Here is a 21,761-nt window from a genome sequence, read left to right on the forward strand (position 1 = left end):
GGCAAATGTAGATCCAGTTAAAATAGCAATAAAAACAAATGCTGTTTACCCTAGAACCAGACAGTACAAAATGAGTGCAGAAGTAAAAGCTGGAGTCGCGATTGAAATAAACAGGTTGCTTGAAGCCAACATCATACAGGAAGTAATGAGCAGTCCCTGTAATTCGCCCATAATTGGAATCAAAAAGCCTAGCGGAAAGTACCGGGTAGTGCAGGACCTGCGCAAGGTAAACCAAATTGTTGTACCTTGCTGTCCCATTGTGCCCAACCCCGCAGTGATACTGTATCAGATTCCTTGGAATGCGGAATGGTTCACTGTCATTGACTTGTGTCATGCATTCTTTTCCATCCCATTGCATCCCGAAAGCAAGTTCCTTTTTAGTTTTGAATTTGACAGCCATGTCTATGTCTGGAATCGTGTCCCCCAGGGGTACACTGAAAGTCCTTCGATTTTCAACCAGATCCTAAAGAAATGCCTTGAATCTCTAGTACTGCCAAAGGAGTCTGTTTTGGTACAGTACATAGATGACCTTCTGGTGGCGTCCAAAAGTCAAACCGACTGTGTCATTGATACCATTGCCTTGTTGAATCACCTAGGCAAGGGAGGACATAAAGTGTCGCCAGACAAATTACAGTTCTGTAAAAATTCTGTGAAATATCTGGGGCACCAGATAGAGAAAGGGATCCGGAAAGTTACTACAGAGAGGATCAAAATAATTCGAGCAATGGATCTACCCAGAACCCAGAAAGAAGTAAGAATGTTCCTAGGAGTTGTAGGGTACTGCAGGCAATGGATTGTAGGATTCGCAGCTCTAGCCAAACCCTTGATAAAAATGACCAAGAAGGGAGTGGAAGATCCAGTCAGTTGGGATGAAGAAAGCATGAACGCTTGGGTAAAATTGCGAAATTGCCTGTGCTCAGCCCCTGCCTTAGGAATGCCTGATTATTCCAAGAACTTCGAACTGTTCTGTGATACAAGAGACAATTGTGCACTCTCAGTCCTAACACAGGAACATGGACTGAATAGGCGTCCAGTGGCCTACTTTTCGGCCACTCTGGATCCAGTGGCTGCTGGATTACCCGGATGCCTGAAAGCAGTAGCTGCTACTTGTGCAAGTCTAGAACAGAGTGAAAACATTGTCATGGGACATCCTGTCACTGTATATGTTCCACATTCTGTTGTGATCTTACTGACCCGAACCAAGACCCAGTATCTCACCCCTAGTCGGCTGACTAAATACGAGAGGATTCTTATAGGTGCTGAGAATGTAATCATCTCCAGGTGTAATATTTTAAACCCCGCAACACTATTGCCCATTCCCCTAGATGTTGAAGAAGATGAGGTTGAGCATAATTGCATGGACCTAACTGAATTCAGCACCAAGCCACGTCCTGATATCAAAGAAATAGCCTTATTTGATGAAGATCTAATGGTGTTTGTAGATGGCTCATGTTTAAGACATGAGGATGGAGGTCTGAGTGCTGCCTATGCTGTAGTTACATTGGAGACAATCTTGGAAGCATCTTGCCTGTGCGATGTAAAGTCTGCACAAGTAGCAGAATTAATCGCATTGACAAGAGCTTGTAAACTGGGAAAAGGCAAAAGGTTAACTGTTTATACTGACAGCCAGTACTGTTATGGGGTTGGTTATGACTTTGGCCAACTATGGTTACAAAGAGAATTCATGACTTCCTCAGGTACCCCTATCAGAAATGGAAAGGTGGTACAGAACTTACTGGAAGCGATCCAATTACCCCAAGAATTGGCTGTGGTCAAGTGTGCGGCTCACAGGTCTGGAAATGATGATGTGACAGCCGGAAACCGATATGCTGACCAAATTGCCCAATACTGCGCCCGATACAAAATGTCCCTCAAAATTAAATTATGGGGAGGTGGAAACAGCTGCCAACTTATGGTGTTTGAAGGTGTGTCTACCTGGGAGGAATTGAGAGACATACAACAGGCCACAGACCAAAAGGAGAAAGACAGGTGGGAGAAGGATGAGTGTACACCGAGAAATGAGGATGGTGTCATGGTTTACAAAACTGGTGTGCCTGTATTACCAGACAGTTTGGTAGCCCCAATGGCTAGGATCATACATGAGGACACACACATTGGGAGAGATGCAATGTGCCGTATGTTTGACAAGGTATTCCGTAACACAAGGTTCAGGGGCACTGCGGAAAAGCTTTGCCAGAGGTGCTTAGTGTGCCAGCAGTTCCACGCAGGAAAGAGGACAGTAGTGGAGCAAAGTACGATTGGGAAGGCAGAAGGTCCCTTTATCAGGATGCAGGCGGATTTTATCCAATTGCCCATGTGCAAAGGGTACAAATACGTCCTGGTCATAGTTTGCCTATTTTCTAGATGGGTGGAGGCCTACCCAGCAAAGAAAAATGATGCCATAACTGTAGCTAAACTATTGCTTAGAGAGTTGATACCTAGATTTGGAATTCCAGAAACCATTGAAACAGACCAAGGTGGGCATTTTTCTAACGAAATCCTCAAAGAACTCTGTAAAGCATTTAAAATGGAGCAAAGGTTGCACTGTGCATATCATCCAGAGGCTTCTGGAATAGTTGAACAAGTGAATGGCACCATCAAGTCCAGACTGGCGAAAGTGTGTGATTCCACCAAGTTTGAGAAGTGTTCCAAACCGAAAAACAGGCCTAAGTCCCCATGAGGTGCTAATGGGAAGAGTAATGCGACAGGCATGGGTACCTGGACACAAACTGCTAAGTATTTCTGACGATTTAGTGCTAGAATACTGCAGGCAGCTGGGTGACCAAGTGCGTTCTATCTCTCACCAGATTGGAGAGACTGCTGTCGAATGGCCTACATCTCCAGCACATAACTTGAGGCCTGGTGATTGGGTGGTGTTAAAGAAACACACCCGGAAGAGTTGCCTTAAACCAAAGTGGGGAAAGCCGAGGCAAGTGATCCTTGTAACCACAACTGCTGTGAAGTGTGCGGGCGTACCGAAGTGGATCCATGCCAGCCATACGAAGCCAGTGACAGGAGAAAACGCGACTGAAGCTGAAGGTAGCGCAGCTGAGGAGACTCCAGAAGAGGGTCCAGATCCCGCTGACATCGAACTACCGAGCTCAAGTCAAGACGTTGAGTGGTTCTCTGCCGACGACCAAGTTCTTGATCCAATAAGAACCCGAAAGTATTCTTACCTAGATAGTGAGTGGGATAGTGAAGGTGAGACAGAATTAGAAGAAGAAGGTCAGGTCATCGAAACCCACAACAAACCTGATCAGGAAATAGGCCAAGTAGGGACAGACCAAGTTATCGACACTCCTCCTGAAACTTCAGAAACTGGAAAGGGACAGATAGTGGTTAAAGCTGAAGTTCATGCGGAAGAAAATCAAGAGATCGAAGTGCATGAACAGGAACAGATAGAAATAGACGAACGTGTTCAGGAAGCAGAGTCCAGATCACCTGAAAATAAAGATCAAATACAAAGTAGACCTGAACAAGGCCAGTTTAGAGACCAGGCAGAAGAAACTTATGAAAGACCTGGAACTAGTCAGACAGGAAGGGAAATAGACATTGACGAAATAAAGGTGCCACAACGAAGCGAAAACAAGAGAGTTCACGAGGAAGGTCAAGTTTCCTCGACCACTAAAAGCCACAAGAAGAAGAGTGAACCCCGATACATAAAAAGACTGAGACTAAGAATAAAGACAGTTGAAGAAAAACTAGAAGACCGAAAGAGGGCTGCCCGTGAAAGGAAAGAAGCCCGAGTCCAGTCTAACCGACGAAGCTCACGAGTAAAGAAACAAAACAAACTGTATCGGAGCCCTGAATGGACTTACTTGGTGTTGGAAGAAATTGACGAACCCAACAACAGTGGCAAAAGTGACGAAGAGTCAATTACTGATCGGAGTTCTGACGAAGACCCTCCTTGAGGAAAAACCCTAAGAAAACCTTCGGTGAAAATAAACAAAGAGGGGTTGGAAAACCACCTGTAAGCCACTATGTCTGATTCGAATGTAAATGGAAGATCCAAATTTAGCTGTTGTAAAACCTGCTGTAAAATCTGTTTTTGTAGTATAGCCGTACTGATAATAATATGGATAGGACTAACAGTTTTTATACCTTTTATGATAAGTAAAGACCCTAACTTGTACCCCACTAACCCGGAGACTCTAGACACAGAAACTGTACAGACTGAAGAAACACCACGAAGTGTAGAAAGACGTGACAACACTGCTGTACTAAAACAAAAACGACTCGACTTAGATGCATCAGATGAGGGTGGACTACATTTTCACAAAATGAAAAACAGAACTCAGTTAAATGTCTTCGCTAATCTTTTAGTGCATTATGTAGAAGCTATGGAAATAGAAGATTGTTACGTATGTATGAAGCTACCTACTTCTGTAGCTGAAAGCGTGACATATCACCATTTACCCCTGACCTATGGAATTTCCTGTAGTATATTAGCAAGCTTATTCTATAGAAGCACTTTACAGTACTACTACTCAAACACTGACGTAATCTTTTCAGAACTTCCTGTTCGAGGAAATCTGAATATTGTACATATTAGAAGCGAGGTAACCCGTTATATGGGAGAATATTTCCTGACCATAGGTGACATAGACTTAAATGAAGCTAGAGAAAATAATCTGACCTGTTCCTTACAAGAGCAGGAAAAGATGTTCCTGAAAATGGCAGAAAGAAGGAGGGAGAAATTTCAGAAAAAGGCCAATGATGAGAAAGATAGAATCCCTAGATGGGCAGAAAATATGGAAAGCACCTCAGAAGGCGAAGCTAGTCCTGCATTGTTACTGGATTTTGAAAGGAAAGGGAAACTCTGTCTTCATAGAGAAAAGACTAGTTATTATAACAATGTATTCATCGGTTCCAGCGAGTGTGAACATAATTACAAGGTAATTGGAGGTTGGGGTTTCAAAAATGGGTCAGAACCTGTGTTTCCCGGAATTTATTATATATGTGGAAACAAGGCTTATTTCAAATTGCCGGATCACTGGTATGGAAGCTGCTATTTTGGCATTGTTTTCCCGAGAATATACCATGTGAACAATGCTGCTGGAAGCAATGAAGATACTAATGGCTTAGTGCGTAGTAAACGTGAAAGTGTAGGAGAAATTATAGGTGATATATTTAGTGCACTGATACCTGGAATGGGCGTAGTTCTGAATACTCACCGTATCTGCAAATTGTCTACAGTAGTGGATCGGTTATCAACTGACACTGCTGCTGGATTCCTGCTGGTCAATACTGAAATGGTTGCGATCAGATCAATGGTTTTACAGAATCGCCTTGCTCTTGACACCCTATTGGCAAAAGAGGGCGGAGTCTGCCGAATGTTGAAGGCGCAACATTGTTGCACTTACATTCCTGATAAAAGCATTGAAATAAAGAAATATGTAAGAAACATAACTAGTTTGGAAAAAGAACTCAAACCATTGGAGGTTGATAGTGCCTGGACGAGACTGACTGATGGTCTCTCCTCTGTAGGTAGTTGGTTTTCAAACTTGGGTAAAAACCTTCTATGGAAAATACTGATGCCAATAGCCGGAATAGGTGTGGCCGTACTGATTATATTTATCTGCTGCAAATGTCAAAAATGCAAAAGGAAGTATACAGTGAATAAGAGAGGAGTAAAAAGAAATGTTGATGAGCTAGAATTAGAAGAATTGAAAAACGAAATTTACAAGAGAGCAAAAAACTCTCACCCTAATAAGGATGCGGGGAGAAAGCTCAACAACAAGTTTGTGGAGATTGAGATGAATGATATGCAAGAATAAAAGTTGGCATCTGTTTCCAGTTATAGTGATGATAGTAAATATCATCAAAGAGGGGATTGATGGAGCAAGGATTCGCACGTAAAGCGACTTCCTCTCATTCATGAACCTCGTCTAATCTTTAATAAGCATTAACCAATCCTGTCCGTCTTAATTTTCACTTTTCCGAATACACGCGGGTGTCCGAGAGAAGCTCGCATCTATGTTTATTAATTGTAATGATGCTTGCACTACTGAATGGCTGCTTTGCAGAAATCCGGACTGCGCATGCGTCGGTCATACCCACGTGATGTGACGCACTCGCAATTTGGAGGGATGTTTTCGCTCATGCGCATTGTTGCTAAATATGGCCGCTTGTCTTTAACCATGCTCTCTGCTAGCTCATGCTGCTTTTGCATATCTGTCTTTCCCGCATTAACCCTCAATGCTATAGATATTACACAGTAAGGGGTGCAGTGAAGCTTATTCATGGTAGACATTGTATTCATTTTTTCTGTGTTTCTAATTTGTTTTCGCTTACTTTTCATGTACCACGTATCTGGGGGCCTGGGAGTTGGGGAGCTGCGCCATTTTAGAAGCCCATGTGGACCTGGTCACCTGACATGTGGACTGGGCCTTGCATCCATGGAAATCAGCCAGCTGGCTACCAAAGCTGAGATGCTCCTGGGAACCTGCCCCATAACCCAGAGAGGAGAAGCTGAATTTCACCTGAACTGATACTTTTGTTTCTTTCTACTGTATGCGCCATTGTGTTCTTCTACACGTATGCCTGGGAACAAGAATTTAAGGGGTGGATACTGTCATTTGCATATTAAAACATGGGAACGTAGAATTTAGGAGGTGACAATGACCGAACCACCTCTCCTGACCAATCATAAGTTGGGACCTTGTCACTTGCAACATTTGTGGGTGGTCTGGGGGTCCAAATTGGGTATAACTAGCCTAGCTCAGCTTAGAGAAATTGTCCGACTTGTCCGAGTAGCTGACCTGTCACTGACCCTACGAACTCTATAGGTGATTGATACAGAGCGCTGCGGAGCACTCTGTCCGTATTTTCCACAAACTCCAAGGGGTGGAAATAGTCTTAAGTGCTGGCGAAGCACTTTGCTGGGAGATTCGAAAACCCAATCGGGGTTACTGGCGGATTCCGTGCAGAGGGGGAGTAACGCAGGCGTTGCATCCGAAGCTGCAGGGGTTGGTCGTGCCCTCTGATGAGCCCAGTCCTGACCCAAAACCTGAGGGGTATCCTGTCCTGACTGTCCTGAGCTGTACCTGCTCGCCTACTGGCATTCCGAATCCTTGAGGGTCCTTGTCCCCGTCTATTCCCAAACTGACCCGTGGCCAGGGTTAGTCCTCATTCTGTCCTAGGTAAATATATATGTGGGTGTCCGTCTAAACTATTCTCTTACTTTTCCTTTTCTTAATAAAGCACTCTTGCCTGTGATATTTTCCTATCACCTTTTCGAAAGTGACTTTGACAAAATTGCTTATTAGTAATGTTCCATTTTTCCCTTCCTATAGGAGATTATTAAAACTGATTGCATATTTTTAGCTTGTTCCATCATCCCTTTCCTTTAGTATATTTGCTGTGAATTTAGTGAAGATAGCTTAGAGATAGTAATTAGAATCTGAATATTAAGTACCCTTATTAGCCCTGTTTATCCAATTTGCCTTAGTCTAAAGTTTGTACTGATTAGTATGTTCCCAAATGCGCATACCCTGTAGTATTTCTTAGTACCCTATGGTGCTTGCCTTGATCCATAGCTACATTTTGATTTTGATCCTGATTATTGATGTTCTAATTTATATCTGCCTGTTATTCATGGCATATTCATTCAAAACTAACTTCATATAAACTTTTAAAACTCCATCAGGTGTCTGTGGTCATTACATATCACCAAAGTGACATTAAATGTATTAAATGTGTAAGGTATTTCTACCCGTATAGGAAACTTGCTACCTATTCACTGCTAGCTCCTGGTCCATCAGGAGTAATGTGCCTGTGGTAAGTCAGGTACATGAATAGTAAGTGGTGAGAGAGTCACCTCCTGAATTACTCATAGTAGCGTGTAAGAATCACCCGGTTCACGCAAACTCAGTCATCATATGCACGCCAGGGCCCAGTGCGTGGAAATTGGTAAAATAGTGACCCGGGTGAACTGCGCGCTCTATCAGTAGCGCGGGGACACGCTTATTAGCGTAACCAAGCGCTTTACAAGCTTCCCTATTATTATTATTAAATAGATGCAAAAGAATAGGCATCATATACTTAATAGAAATATAATACACATTTCTATGCTCTTATATAGTCTTTGAATTTGGTAAAATTTTTGTTCTGGACGATTTCACCCGAACCTCTTGCATGTTCACATTTTTGGATTCCCTTCTAATTCCATGCTATCCTCCACGCACAAAAGACAGACTGTCTTCATTCCAACATTTACCATCTTCTAACGTCACAAAATCCCTTCCCACCTTCTTCACTCTCACAGGACTGGAAAACCTATTTACCCCCCTCTCACTCAATGGTCTCTTGATTCTCACCATGACCCCTTCCTTCACCATCAACTCTCAAGATTTAATTTTGACGTACTGTATAGTGCCTTTCTCCTTCTATCACCCACTGCCTTTAAGGTTTCATCTGATTGAACAATTTTACCCATTCACACTCTATTCATTTTTTTCCCTGGCACCCTCCCTTTCAACAATGCAAAAGGTGAGATCTTGGTATCAGCATTGGGAGTGGTACACACAGCCCACAAAAGATTCCCAATTTCTTGCTTCTAAGGAAGTCCATTGACAGCTGATAACTGTAGATTTCCTTTTAGCACTCCGTTGAACCTCTCTACAAGCCGTTGCTACTGAGGTAATATAGAGAAGTTGTAACTCATCTGTTCCCTAGAAAGTAAGTCTTCTGCTGAGCTCCACGCCACTTCTCCTCTGGATCTATTTTGTACTAGCAGTCAGCGCGGGGACACACAGTTTTGTGCAGCCAGGCGCTTAATAAATGTTTTATTATTATTATTATTATTAATATGTGGGATTCCAAACTCACTCATGAAAACCTCAATCTCTCATGACACAAACTGTGGCCCATTATCAGGCACAATTTCATCAGGAACTCCATCTCACAGAAATACATTTTCCATAACACTTCTGACTGAAAATGATGTAATACAATTTACAAATTTCACATCCAGCCACCATGAGTAATAATCTATTACCACAATACCATATTTCTCCTGACAACTATTGACACTCACAGGTCCAATATTATCCAAAGTAAATTTGGACCATGCAAATTTGGACCTGTAAAGGAGAACTATACCAAGTTATGCATTTACAGAACTTGATATAGTTACTTGAATCTTGTCTCTGGCCACACAATATACACATAGCTGTACATATCTGTGCACCTCCCTGTCCATGCTTGGCAACCAGTAAGTATCTTTCACACAGCTTTTCATTGCTCTCATAACGATGTTGCCTTCATGAGCCAATTCAATAGCTTTCCTTAGTCTCAGGTACAACCAAAACCTCCGCTCTGTGAAGTATACCTTTCAAAATAGATAGCTCGGGGCCTACGTGTCTGTAAGCATCCAACTCAGCATCCGACAATTTTCCTTTTGGCCAACCATTTTTTTTTGTACTTCATTACCTTATTCAAAACAATGTCTTTCTCTAATGCTTCTATTCACTCATGTTCTAAAACGGCATTCCTGGTCACATTATAGAACTCATTAATTACAATCTCTTCATCTTATACCTTATCCTTATTGGCAACCTAGATATAAAATGAACCATGATATTTTTTACACCTGCTATGTATTCCAACCAATAGTGATAACCTTGTAGAATGTACTGCCATTTTGCTATCCTAGGAGTGGATTTCATGGCTCCTTCTGTGGCGAACATAACAATTAGTGGCGTGTGATTCAGATGGAGCACAAACTTTGAACCCCACAGATAATGGCAGAAATGATCAACTCCCCACCAACAAGCTAATGCCTCATGTTCCACCACAGAATAGGAAGATTCAGCACCTCTCTACCCACGGCTCACAAATACTACAACCTCCTCCCCACCATTCCTTCCTTGTACTAGCACTGCACCTACTCCATATTGACTAGCATCTGTGTTAGACCTGGGACCATTGGCGTGGGTCCCCCTTCCATTTTTTGCTCATGCCTCATATGTTTTTGCTGGTTATAGATGCTTTGGGCACTGTGCCACTGCTATTCAGTGCCACAGTGCAAGTGCTCCCTATGGTAAATTGATGTATGGATTAGTGACTTCATGATTGGCTGATTTGGTTTACTTGTCAAACCCTAGTACAGTGCACTGCGTGTGCCCAGAGCTTGTAAATCAAATGCTGTTGGTGGGTTTGCAGCACTGGTTGTGCCATCGCCAGAAGCAGCCTGTAAAGTGTGTCTCAGGCCTGCCATTGCAGAGCCTGTGTGCAGTCTGGTACTGCCCTGTTTGACTGGCAAGTGCACCTATTTGCCAGCCCCTAAACCTTCCCTGTTCTTTATATTAGTCACCCATATGGTAGGCCCATGGGCAGGGTGCATTGTAGGTAAAAGGTAGGACATGCCCTGATGTGTGTGGCATGTCCTGACAGTGAATTACATCCATTTTCATTTTTCACTATTGCAAGGCTACCTGTTCCCCATAGGCCAGAATGGGCAGTTTGATTATAACATCTTATAATCCTAACTGACTCAGATAACTTGGTAGAAATTCGAGTTTAGTATGCCTGAACTCAGAATGATAAAATACATATTTTAGTGCAGTTGATTTTAACATTCTGTGTTTGAAAATACCATTTTTAGAAAGTAGGTATTTTCTTGCCTATCTGTCCAAGCCTGCCTCTGCTAGGTTGTGTCTTCCTTTTCTGGAGTTTGAGTGACAGTGTAGTATAGTTCCTATATTCCCAATAGGCTCGGCGCATTGGAAAAATATATCCTATAGATGTGACGTAGGACTTAGGTCGACTAGGTCTCTATCGAATATATTAGACTTAATTGTGAGTGCCAGCTAGCTCAGAGGACACTAGAAAGTTTCTCGAATAAACAAGAAGGGATTAGTTTCTGACAACCGCATAAACATGACAACTTTGTTTTCCCAAGATAAAACGTATCTTCAGAGTCGTGGAAACAATAGATATATATTTTACTCAGTCAATCGTGCATGCTTCGTTTCATCAGTGGTGCAGAGAAATAGAGAGACGGGCGTTTTCAATTAAAAGGATTTATTGAACAGTCTTCTTTCTCATGCAAAAAAAATGAACTGCTACAATCGTAATACTGGCTGTAAAGTGTAATGCGCATAGCAAGAAGAGTATTATAAAATAATACTGTAAAAGCATGGTATGGTTTCCAATCCATAAAATACATACATAAATAACAAAGACTAAAAGTACTCAACTGGTGCTTCTAAAATACGCCTACCCCAATTTACCTAACCTAAGTCTAGTACGAGGTAAGAAGTAGGTATGGTGTAGCGTAGATTTTAGTTTCTTTGCCAAGAACCTATCCAAGATTTCTCTTAGGGTCTAATCAGCTCCGTACCTTGGTTTTATAATGAAGGAGGTCTGGTATCCCTGTCTCCGGACTCGATTTCCCAACACCCCGCAAGGGGAGCTTGGAAACACTGGAGCTGGATTCTCAGCGAGAGAAAGGCAGCCTCTCTGTCAGTGCGTCAGCTGGAGGGTCGGCTTCCTTCGGCACTTGCTGTAGCGATCTGCGTCGTGCAAGTAGATAGTCAAACTGCTTCAAACCACTGTGTGTTTGCTAGAGCAAGTGTAGGCATATTTATACCTTGAAGGTGCCTGGTTTGACGTGAAGTCGGACATAATAACCCCAAGGGAATGGTAGTTATTTGAAAACGCCATGATTTCTAGGGCAAATCAATATTCAAGAAAGGGGATGTCCCTGACTGCTGAAGCCGAGTTTTCCAAGAAATGGTTGTGGCTTTTTGGAACTAGTGGAAGCATGGGCTATGTCTAAATATGGGTATGATTTCTATGCCTATATGAGTGCAATGTGAATTGTACCTATATAAGGTGGGATACTTACGGGTGACTACGCGCTTTATAAAATCTAATAATAATAATAATAAGGGCATGAATCAGGAAAATTTCACTTGGGTCATAAAACGCTATACAACAACAGGGGCTGGGGGATTCCAGGAGACAGGGTGAGTCAGCAAAGGGCTGAATAGACCCATCTGCAGGTAGATTGTTGGGATGAGTTGCACCTGGGTCTGAAAAGGGCTGTGCCTGCCTTCCACAATGCCGGCTCCACATCCTGTGGTGCATCTGATTTCCCTGGCCCACACTGTCAAAGGAAAGCAGGAGTCTTGTCAACAAAGTGCTCCAGGATTGCACAGAACTGGTTTGGACTGGGTGCAGGACCCTCTGCCTTCAGCGGAAAAAGGATTCACTAGTATAAATATGGGGACCCAGACCCAAAGACTTTAGATCACTTTTGTTAAACAAGAAGAACCTTTGCTGAGGAGAGGAACCAGAGAGAAACTGTAGGAGGAGATTATCCCTAAGCTGAGTGCTGTTTGGGGGATTGGCCTGCAGTGGTTGCCTGATTGCCAAAGAAAGCAGAAAGGAACTTTGTGCTAATTTCATCAGCTTGTAAAGGCTCTCCAATGGCTTGGAAATTGAGCTTGCCGCCTGCTGAAGTCTCAGGGATAACAGACTTCACCAACAAGCTCCCCTGAATTCCCTAGCTGGGAATTTGAAATACCTACTATTGTGCTGGGCCTTCTGAGAGACTGTGTGTCGCAAGGAGCTGGAAGCGCGACTCACAAAGAGGAAGCATGATGCTGACGCAGACGCTGTCATCGCATCACTGAAGAAGGGTGTCGCCACTGCCTCTGTCGCATTGCATCACCGAAGTGCCTCGCATTGCCGGACAAAAGTATCGCCATCGCCGCAGATGCCATTGCATCGCTGGAGAAGTGTGACGCTGCCGCAGCCGTTGTCGTTGCATCACTGAACAAGGATGCCGTGGCTGCTGCTGTCGCATCGCATCACCGAAGCACCTTGCACTGCAGGAGAAGAGTATCGCCATCGCAGGAGACGCGTCGCATCACCGGAGAAGCATGTCGCAGGGCCTGTGGCGGCTCAGAAGAGTCCCTGAGTTTCCGCGCGGCCGTCGGGCGTGCATGCATCGTTGTCGCATCAAGAAGAAGACGCCATTTTGTTTCATTGCACCAGATCTTCATCTGCGGAAACGCAGTAAGAAACCGATGCATCACCTCCCAACGCGGAGAAGAACTGACACATCACCATCCCCTACTCAGCAGTAGGGAACTGACGCATTTTAGTTCTTGCGTGTCAGGAACGGACGCATCACCTTCCCTGCAACTCTTTAGTTGTATAGCGATACGCATCCTAAGGTACATTGAACATAAAGTGTCGCATTTACCATCTAAAGAGAACTAAGCTATTTCTACCATTCTAAAGTACAGTATTTTGGATTTTTGTTGATTGTGGTCTTGTGTTAGGTCTATATAAACAATACTTATTTTTATAATACAACCTGTGTGGTGTCCATCTGGAGTGTTGTCACTGTATTACTGTATGTGTTCACAAATGCTGTACACACTGCCTTTGAGATAAGCCTGCCTGCTCATGCCAAGATGCCAAGCTACCAAGGGGACAAACAGGGATTATTTTAGGAGTGTAGCCCTAGGCACAAGGGTCCCTATTTAGTCAAATGTACATACCTCTGCCAACTAGAGACCCCCAAATCTAACAACCTGTGATCGCAATGTGGGCATCTTTAATGTCAAATGGCTTGAGAGAAATTGCATTGGAGGCTCAAAATCTTATATCAACTCTCTGTTACACGCTCATCACTTCATATGAACCTTTCTCCTTTCTTCAACAGTGTTCTTTGGCACACCTTGGAATAAATCTGGAATGGTACTCCAGCAGGCCCATAAAAGAACGTGACTGATCCTTCCCTTCTGGTACTGGTGCCTTTTCTATTACCTTCACCAAATCTTTTTTAGGTTTTATACCGCGTGTCGATAACTTATGTCCTAAATAATCTACACTCTCAACGGAAATCGGCTTTTATCAGCATTCAATGTCATTTCCTTGTCCTTTATTACTGATAAAACACAAGCCAATTTTCTGTCATGACTTCATCTGTCACCAGCATACACCAGCAAATTGTCCTTGAAACAAATTGTAAATTGATACTTGTATAGCGCACTACTCACCCGTAAGGGTCTCAAGGTGCTTGTACGAATACCGCTGTGGAACCCATCCTGGCTTTCCCTGTGAGGTGTCCACTCCTGGGCACCCCCAAGGTGGAGGCCAGGCATCCTTAGCGTTGTGGGGGCCGTTGTGGAGATTAAGCAAGCTATTGCCCATAGTTGCAGAGTGGGACTCCATGATTGGAATAGGCACCGAGGCGAGAATGATCAGGTCCGTGGAATTTTGAGCCCAAGACCCGCCGAGGCGGGGAATTGAACCCTGGTCCTGGGCCAGACCTCTGCATCAGGGTGTGCCGCTCTAACCATTGAGCCACACCTCCACCTCCACCTCCCTACCTCTTTGAACAGGAATTCTATTATTCTTTGGAAAACAGCAGAAGTCGGAGCTAACCCAAATGGCATGTTCTTGAAATGGAACACTGCCTCTGGCTTGACAAAGGAAGTTAAATGGCATGAATTGCGCTCCAATACTACCTGATAGTACTTGGATGCCATTTCTAATGTGATAAAGTACTTAGCCCCTATTATCAATGAGAGCATTTGTCAATCCAGATCCTCTTATTTGAATATATTAAGGCAACACACATACGAATTGACCCATTGGGTTTCCGCAAAAGCACAATCAGGGCTAACCATTTTGCAACTTCAATTGGATCAATTATGTTCTGTTCTTGCAATTTATTCAGTTTGTTTCACAATTCATCTCCTATCATCAATGGAACCCTCCTGATCTTATGCACTGCAGGCCTCATCGCTTGCTTAATATGTATCCTATGCTTGAATCCTTTCAACTTACCAACCTTATCAGTGAACACATTTGGAAATGTAATTTCCCACTCAGATACTTGCATTGTCCAAACACACATACATTCTTTCTTTAACAAGATATGTTCAGCATTATTAGGGTCCAGAATTATCTCTAAATTTCTCTACTCCAACCAAACCAGTAACGAAGATCTATACATGGCTACATATTCAGTAGCAGGAGACATGTTTCATTTGAAGGATAACATAGTGTCAAACTCACCCATTACTTCTACAGGTTTACCACCATACGCTACTGGTTTTATACAAAATTTCTTCAAAACAATGCTTTTATCGACAAAATTTAACCAATTGTTCACACCAATCAATCAATCAGTGTGAATGGTGACCCAGAATGTGCCATCATGTTATCCGTCACGTCTCCAACACCCACTTGACAATACGGTCTTTTAATGCTAGGCATAGTCATCAAAAACAAACTATGATCTGAAGTTTCCATGTTAGCTTCAGCATATTCTTCGATACTTATCACACAAATCTCCTCACTTGATTCTGACGATTTGTAATTGTTGGAACAGGCACTTTCTGGATGGCTGATACCATTCCCCCAGTTAGGCTAAACCTAACCTTCTCATCAAGGATAGGTGAATAGATTCATTGTATAAACTGTGCTCACTCTTGCGTACCTTAGCTCTGAGCAGTTGGACTTTTCTCAGAGGTATTGTTTAAGCAAAGGCACAACAGTCCCATGTGATAAATACACTGAGCGTCACAAAAGAGACTTCATGTCAATCATTATAACAAGAACGTCATATACTTTAGAGAATAAAACACATTTAGAAATGTTACTAGCAGTACTAGACCCACTTTTAAACATATGATATCAATAGTATGCACACTGTGCACAATTCCTAATCTACCCCCGTCCCAAAAGAGTGATAGCACCCTAATGCGAAGCAACACGCTAGCCACCCCAGGCTCACCCTAGCAATCCTGATAATACAGTGCCACACGGTATTAGGGGACACCCAGGGTCACAACAGGGTCGGGTGACAAATGCAAAAACAACAGTTGATGGACAGAATGCAGAACAATGTCATACATTCACCCCAGTACAGAGATCTGGGCCTAAATCCATCGGTTTTTTTGCTCACCATGCCATTCCAGTTAGAACCCAGCCATATGCAAATCAGTCTTGACCCTGTGCCGCATGGGAACAGTCCTGCCCGAACTGCCAAGCCAGGTCCTCCCTGGACTGGAAACAAGCATCCTAGGACCAGTTTTGGGCTTTCAGCCCTCATCAGCCAGGATAGCTTGATTCCAGTGGCATGGAGAGCACGGGACTCACGTCTGAGCATACCTGTCCCACTCGGGGTGACAAATGCAAAAACAACAGTTGATGGACAGAATGCAGAACAATGTCATACATTCACCCCAGTATAGAGATCTGGCCCTACATCCATTGTTTTTTTGCTCACCATGCCATTCCAGTTAGAACCCAGCCATATGCAAATCAGTCTTGACCCTGTGCCGCATGGGAACAGTCCAGCCTGAACTGCCAAGCCAGGTCCTCCCTGGACTGGAAACAAGCATCCTAGGACCAGTTTTGGGCATTCAGCCCTCATCAGCCAGGATAGCTTGATTCCAGTGGCATGGAGAACACAGGACTCACGTCTGAGCATACCCGTCCCACTCGGGGTGACAAAAGCAAAAACAGCAGTTGATGGACAGAATGCAGAACAATGTCATACATTCACCCCAGTACAGAGATCTGGGCCTAAATCTATCGTTTTTTTTGCTCACAATGCCATTCGAGTTAGAACCCAGCCATATGCAAATCAGTCTTGACCCTGTGCCCCATGGGAACACTCCAGCCCGAACTGCCAAGCCAGGTCCTCCCTGGACTGGAAACAAGCATTCTAGGACCGGTTTCGGGCTTTAAGCCCTCATCAGCCAGGATAGATTGATTCCAGTGGCATGGAGAGCACTGGACTCACGTCTTTTTTTTTTCTTTTTTTTTAGATTGTCCTCATACCACCGTAAGCGTCTGCAATCGTAACATTAGACCCCTTTAATCCTGAACGCCCATGGACCATGTTCCTGCATACACTACGGGCCGCCAGGCCTGCTTCTTTGTACAAAGCTTGGTGTAATCCTTGGACAATCTTAAACCAACCTTAGTGCCTTTCCCCAGCACACCAAGTGCGCCGAAATGTTACCTTCCGTACGGTCTAGCCTTGCGGTTGCAAGTGCGGCTCTGAGCCACTTCTCATATAGGGGAGCAGCTGGATCTTTCCATAATATGCATAGTTCCCTGCCTGCCAACAGGATTAAATTTAAAAATAGGCCAATCTGTGCTCTAGACATGGAATTTCCAAGTGAAGAATTTAAACCAAAAATAACTAATGCTGGGTCTAAGTTGATCTTTTTTCCAAATATACCTGATAGTGCCTGTTCTACGTTCTGCCAGTACCCTATAAGTTGGGGACATTCATAAAACATATGCAGATCGTCTGCTTTAAGCATACCACATTTAGGGCATCTGGGGGTTGGGTTGTCTACAAATTTAGCAACTTTATAAGGGGTGTAATAAATCCTATTCAGAGTAAAAAAGTGTTTTTTCTTTAAGGAGGCAGATTTTACGAACTTATAAAGGTTTGTGATAGAAGGAAGAAAGTATTCTGCAGCATTATTTTCTAATACTGATGTTCTCCATTAAGTATGGGCGAATTTTGCGAATCTCGCGTTCGCGAATTTTGCGGATTTGCGAACTCGCAATCCGCAAAATCCACGAATTCCCGCGAATTTGCGGATTTTTTTATTTTTATGTTCGCACGGGTTTCTGCAAGTTCGCGAGGGTTTTGTACAATTTCGCAAATTGCGAAATTGTACAAAACGCGTGCGAACTTGCAGAAACCTGTGCGAACACAATGTGCCCAGTAGGGTATGTGCCTCTTGTGTGAATAAAAGGTCAGAGAAAGATCAGTTCAGCAGATGAAGAGAAAGAAGCTCCTGGTCACAGGAACAGCACGGGTATTGCGCTCGTGAAAGTCAAGGATGCAAAGCCTATCCAGCATCACAGCTGATTTTCCACGGTAGATTTGGGAAGAAGGCACACCTGTCCAGCCTCGACGACGCTCACAATTGTTTTTGGGCTAATGAATGAGTCACTGAATTTGAGCATCAACTAGTTCGAGCGACCATGTGTGTGTTACTATGCAATCGCCCCGAAGGGCGCAGGGGTCCCTTGAGTGAGCTGCAGACCTGTGCCGAGCCATGCAACTATTTTACAATGGCGCCAGCAAGCTGCCAGCGCCGTTGTAAAATAGTTACAAAGTTAGCTTGCACAGGAAGCACTTAGATAAAATAAAGCAGCACCTGCTTCGTTTTATCTAGTGGTTCCTGTGCAAGCTAACTTTGTAACTATTTTACAACGGCGCTGGCAGCTTGCTGGCGCCATTGTAAAATAGTTGCATGAGTGGGGGTTCAACTTTTGAACCCGTTACGTTCGCGGATTTTTTTTTGCGGATTTTGCGGGAAATCCGCAAAATTCGCGGATTGCGGATTTCCCAAAAATCCGCAAAATCCGCGAGCGTAACGGATTTTCCGCTCACACTTATTCTCCATACCATGTAGGGTGGAGGGAATTCTATATCTTCTCTATCTAATAGGTACCTATAGCATACTCCGACTTCCTTTTTAAAAGGGCTGGGATTTTGCAGTTTGAGCTCTATTTCCCAGTTTCCGCCAATATTGTTATTTTCTGCTGCAAACCATGAGTAAAGTTGTAGATATTTAAACCGTGAAAAGGAATCCCCGATTCTTGCTTTCAGGACCTCCCATGGATAAACCCCATCTGCAGATATTAGTTCTGACCATTTACCTATACCTGCAAGTTCTATCGGCACCGCCAGACCATCCTTTAAGCCCCCAGGGAGCCCAGGAGAATCCCAGATTGGGGCAAAGTTGTTGCGTGCTTATCTAGGATCCTGATCGATACTGTGACCTTATGCCCCTATTCGGCTATAAATCCATTTATTCCCTATATTGGCATAACCGTTCAAGTGCAATATTCAGAAACTCATCTCTGGCCTCACACGAACAGAGCCACATTCCAGAATAGCTTTCTCTGCTACTTCCTTTGCAACCAATTAGTGCAATGACAGAGCAGAAGTCACTATCTGAGATTCCTAGATTAACACTCTGAGTTCTTCAACAAGATAAAGACTCAGCAAACCTGGAAATCCCCGCTTGCTGTGTTTTGATTAGTAATAGAACTCTAATGAGCACTGATAGACGATCACTTCCTAAGTGACATCTTTATTGACGTCTTATGTCCAGCAAACTTACGTCAAACATGGCACCTTTCAGGTATAAATACTACCAACGTGGCCTTAAGCAAGTCCCCTGTTGCCCGTCGCCTGAAGCTGCTGTTATGCTGAAGATATCATAGCTGCTATCGCTACTGCTATCGCTGCTAACTAGCTAACGATGGTGTGGTGAACTTAGGAGCTGAACAGTCGTCCCTCTGCAAGAGCCCAGCAGATGCAAGCTGCCCGCGGACGCTGTCCCCCCTCCTTCTCCTCCTCGACGCGCTGAAGAAGAGACGCTGCCTTTCTCCTGCCGAGAAATCCAGCTACAGCGTTTCTAGTCTACCCTTGCAGGTGACTGGGATATCGAGCCCTGAGGGAGATACCAGACCTCCATCATTCTATTCCAGAGGTATGGTGTTGACTAAACCCTTGAGAGAGAATTCTTGAAGCAAACCTTGGCAAAACCAACTTAACTTAAAGCTACTTACTTACTCCCCTCCCAAGTATTAGGCTTAGGTCAGGTACACTGGGGTAGGCGTAGTTAGAAGCACCAGTTGAGTATTTTAGCCTAATGTATATATGAATGTATATATGTTTTATTACTTTTAAACCATTGTATGGCTAAGAAACCATATCAATGCTTTTACAGTATTATTTCGCAATACTTATCTTACTGTACGTACTTTTTATAATAACAAGTCTTGCAATTGTGGCAATTCTTTTCTCTTGTACAAGAAGAAAGACTGTTCAATAAATGTTAACCCTTTATTGACAAACGCCCGTCTCTCTATTCTCTACATATTGTGAAAGTAAACTGCACCAACCTGACTGAGTAAAATAACTGTCTATTGTTTCACACGACCCTAGAGATTGACTCTTGATCTGAGGAGCAAAGTTGTCATGTTGCACGGTTGTTGGAAAACTGAATCCCTTTTTGTCTGTGCCAGGGAAGCTGATCACTTCCTATTCAGTCAAGAAAGTTTCCAGTGACCTCTGAGCTAGTTGGTAACAAACCCAATTAAGTTTAGCATAGTCAGTGGAGGCCTGGAAGATCCGCACTTCTACGTCGATACTACTGTTTATGTTATTCCAATGCGCAGGGCCTATTGGGAAAATAGGAACTACACTACATGGCGCCCAAACGTTTGGTAAGGCGATAAACTAACGCAAGACGTTAGAGTAACTCAGTCGTGCATTTTTCACACAGACCCCTTTCTCCCGTAAATACTCCAATAGACGTCTGGAGTGGGTGAAAGGTTAAAATCCGCCTGAACTCAGTAGGAAGAGATTCCTATGTAAAGCTCTGGTTTATTCAACGTTGAAGGATACAGTGTTCCATAATATTGTGCACCTAATCTTTGTCTCCTTGGAGACCTACTCTGCAAACCTTGCATTTATACAATGCCAGGAGAAAACGGAACCACTGGGGGCGCAGCAGATGCGACTCAGCAGGGTCCCGACGATACGGTACCGGGTGCAATAATCATCCCGGCACATTTAAGAAAATCTATAACTTTAAAACTTATAGAAAACGGACTGACACCACAAGGTGGTACAGTAATTTTCGTGATAGAGGCACACGAATATCGGCAGACAGAGGTATTCTATTCATGGATAAACTTTCCAGCGGCAAACGCTAGAACAAAAGAGTTTCACTATTACAAAATAGAGAAACCTCCGGAAGAGTACGCTCCTTTCGAGGAGACTGAAATCCCACTAAAATTCCAAGAGCACCTGCTCTGGTTTAATGGCGCCCTAAAACATGATGATCACATAACTAGGCTCGGTCCACTAGGTAGACCAGGAGCAGCGTGGCCGGTTCTAGCCAGCTACACACCACATCCGGACATTGCAAAAATGTCAAAGGAAGAGCTGTTAGTACAGCTAAAAACACTTATAAAAATACATAGGCAATTAGTCCAATATGTAATGCGGACTGCAACAGTCCAACCAGCTGTTAATGTACCACAGCTGACCCCTCATCAGGGGAACACTAATAAAATCACACCACAGAACATACAGTCATGTCTTGGTAAAACACCCATAAAACGGGAACAAATTCCTTTCTGGTTAGCACAGAAAATCACTCAAATAGAGGCAGTATTTCCTGATACTACCCCTATTGAGAAACACAGAATCTTGACAATCTGCCTTCCTATGGGAATCGCACCACACGTGGAGGACTGTGACACTTGGGGTACAGTCTTTGCTTCCATTTACACAAAAACACACAGTGTTCCGTCTATGGCGGTAATACCAGAAGTGCTAAAACAGATTCAAAATGAATACGGTCCAGAGCCCGCTTTAAATCTTGGTATGAAATTACTGAAAGACTTCAAGCAGGTCTCTGCTATATTATTAGCCAACATAAAGGGAGAAGCAGCATCTGTGGCGATCCGCCAGAAGTTGAAGGAAACAGATATAACAGATCAGCCAGTTGAGCTAGCCAGAATCATAGAAAAATGCTATGAAGAATTAGGTAGAGACAGCTTGGGTGGGAAACCAGTAAAGCCCCAACTGCTCGAAAATCCTGAAAAATTATTTATTAAAAATAATTCAAATACTCCTAAAAAGAGCTGGGATGGAAATAAACAATCCACTCCCAAGGAAAAAGTTTTCCAGTCCAGAGGAAGGTCTCCTCGACGGAGGGAAAGAACTCCGACTCGAG

This window comes from Lissotriton vulgaris, chromosome 4_1, assembly GCF_964263255.1.
Source record: "Lissotriton vulgaris chromosome 4_1, aLisVul1.2, whole genome shotgun sequence".
Lineage (NCBI taxonomy): Eukaryota > Metazoa > Chordata > Amphibia > Caudata > Salamandridae > Lissotriton > Lissotriton vulgaris.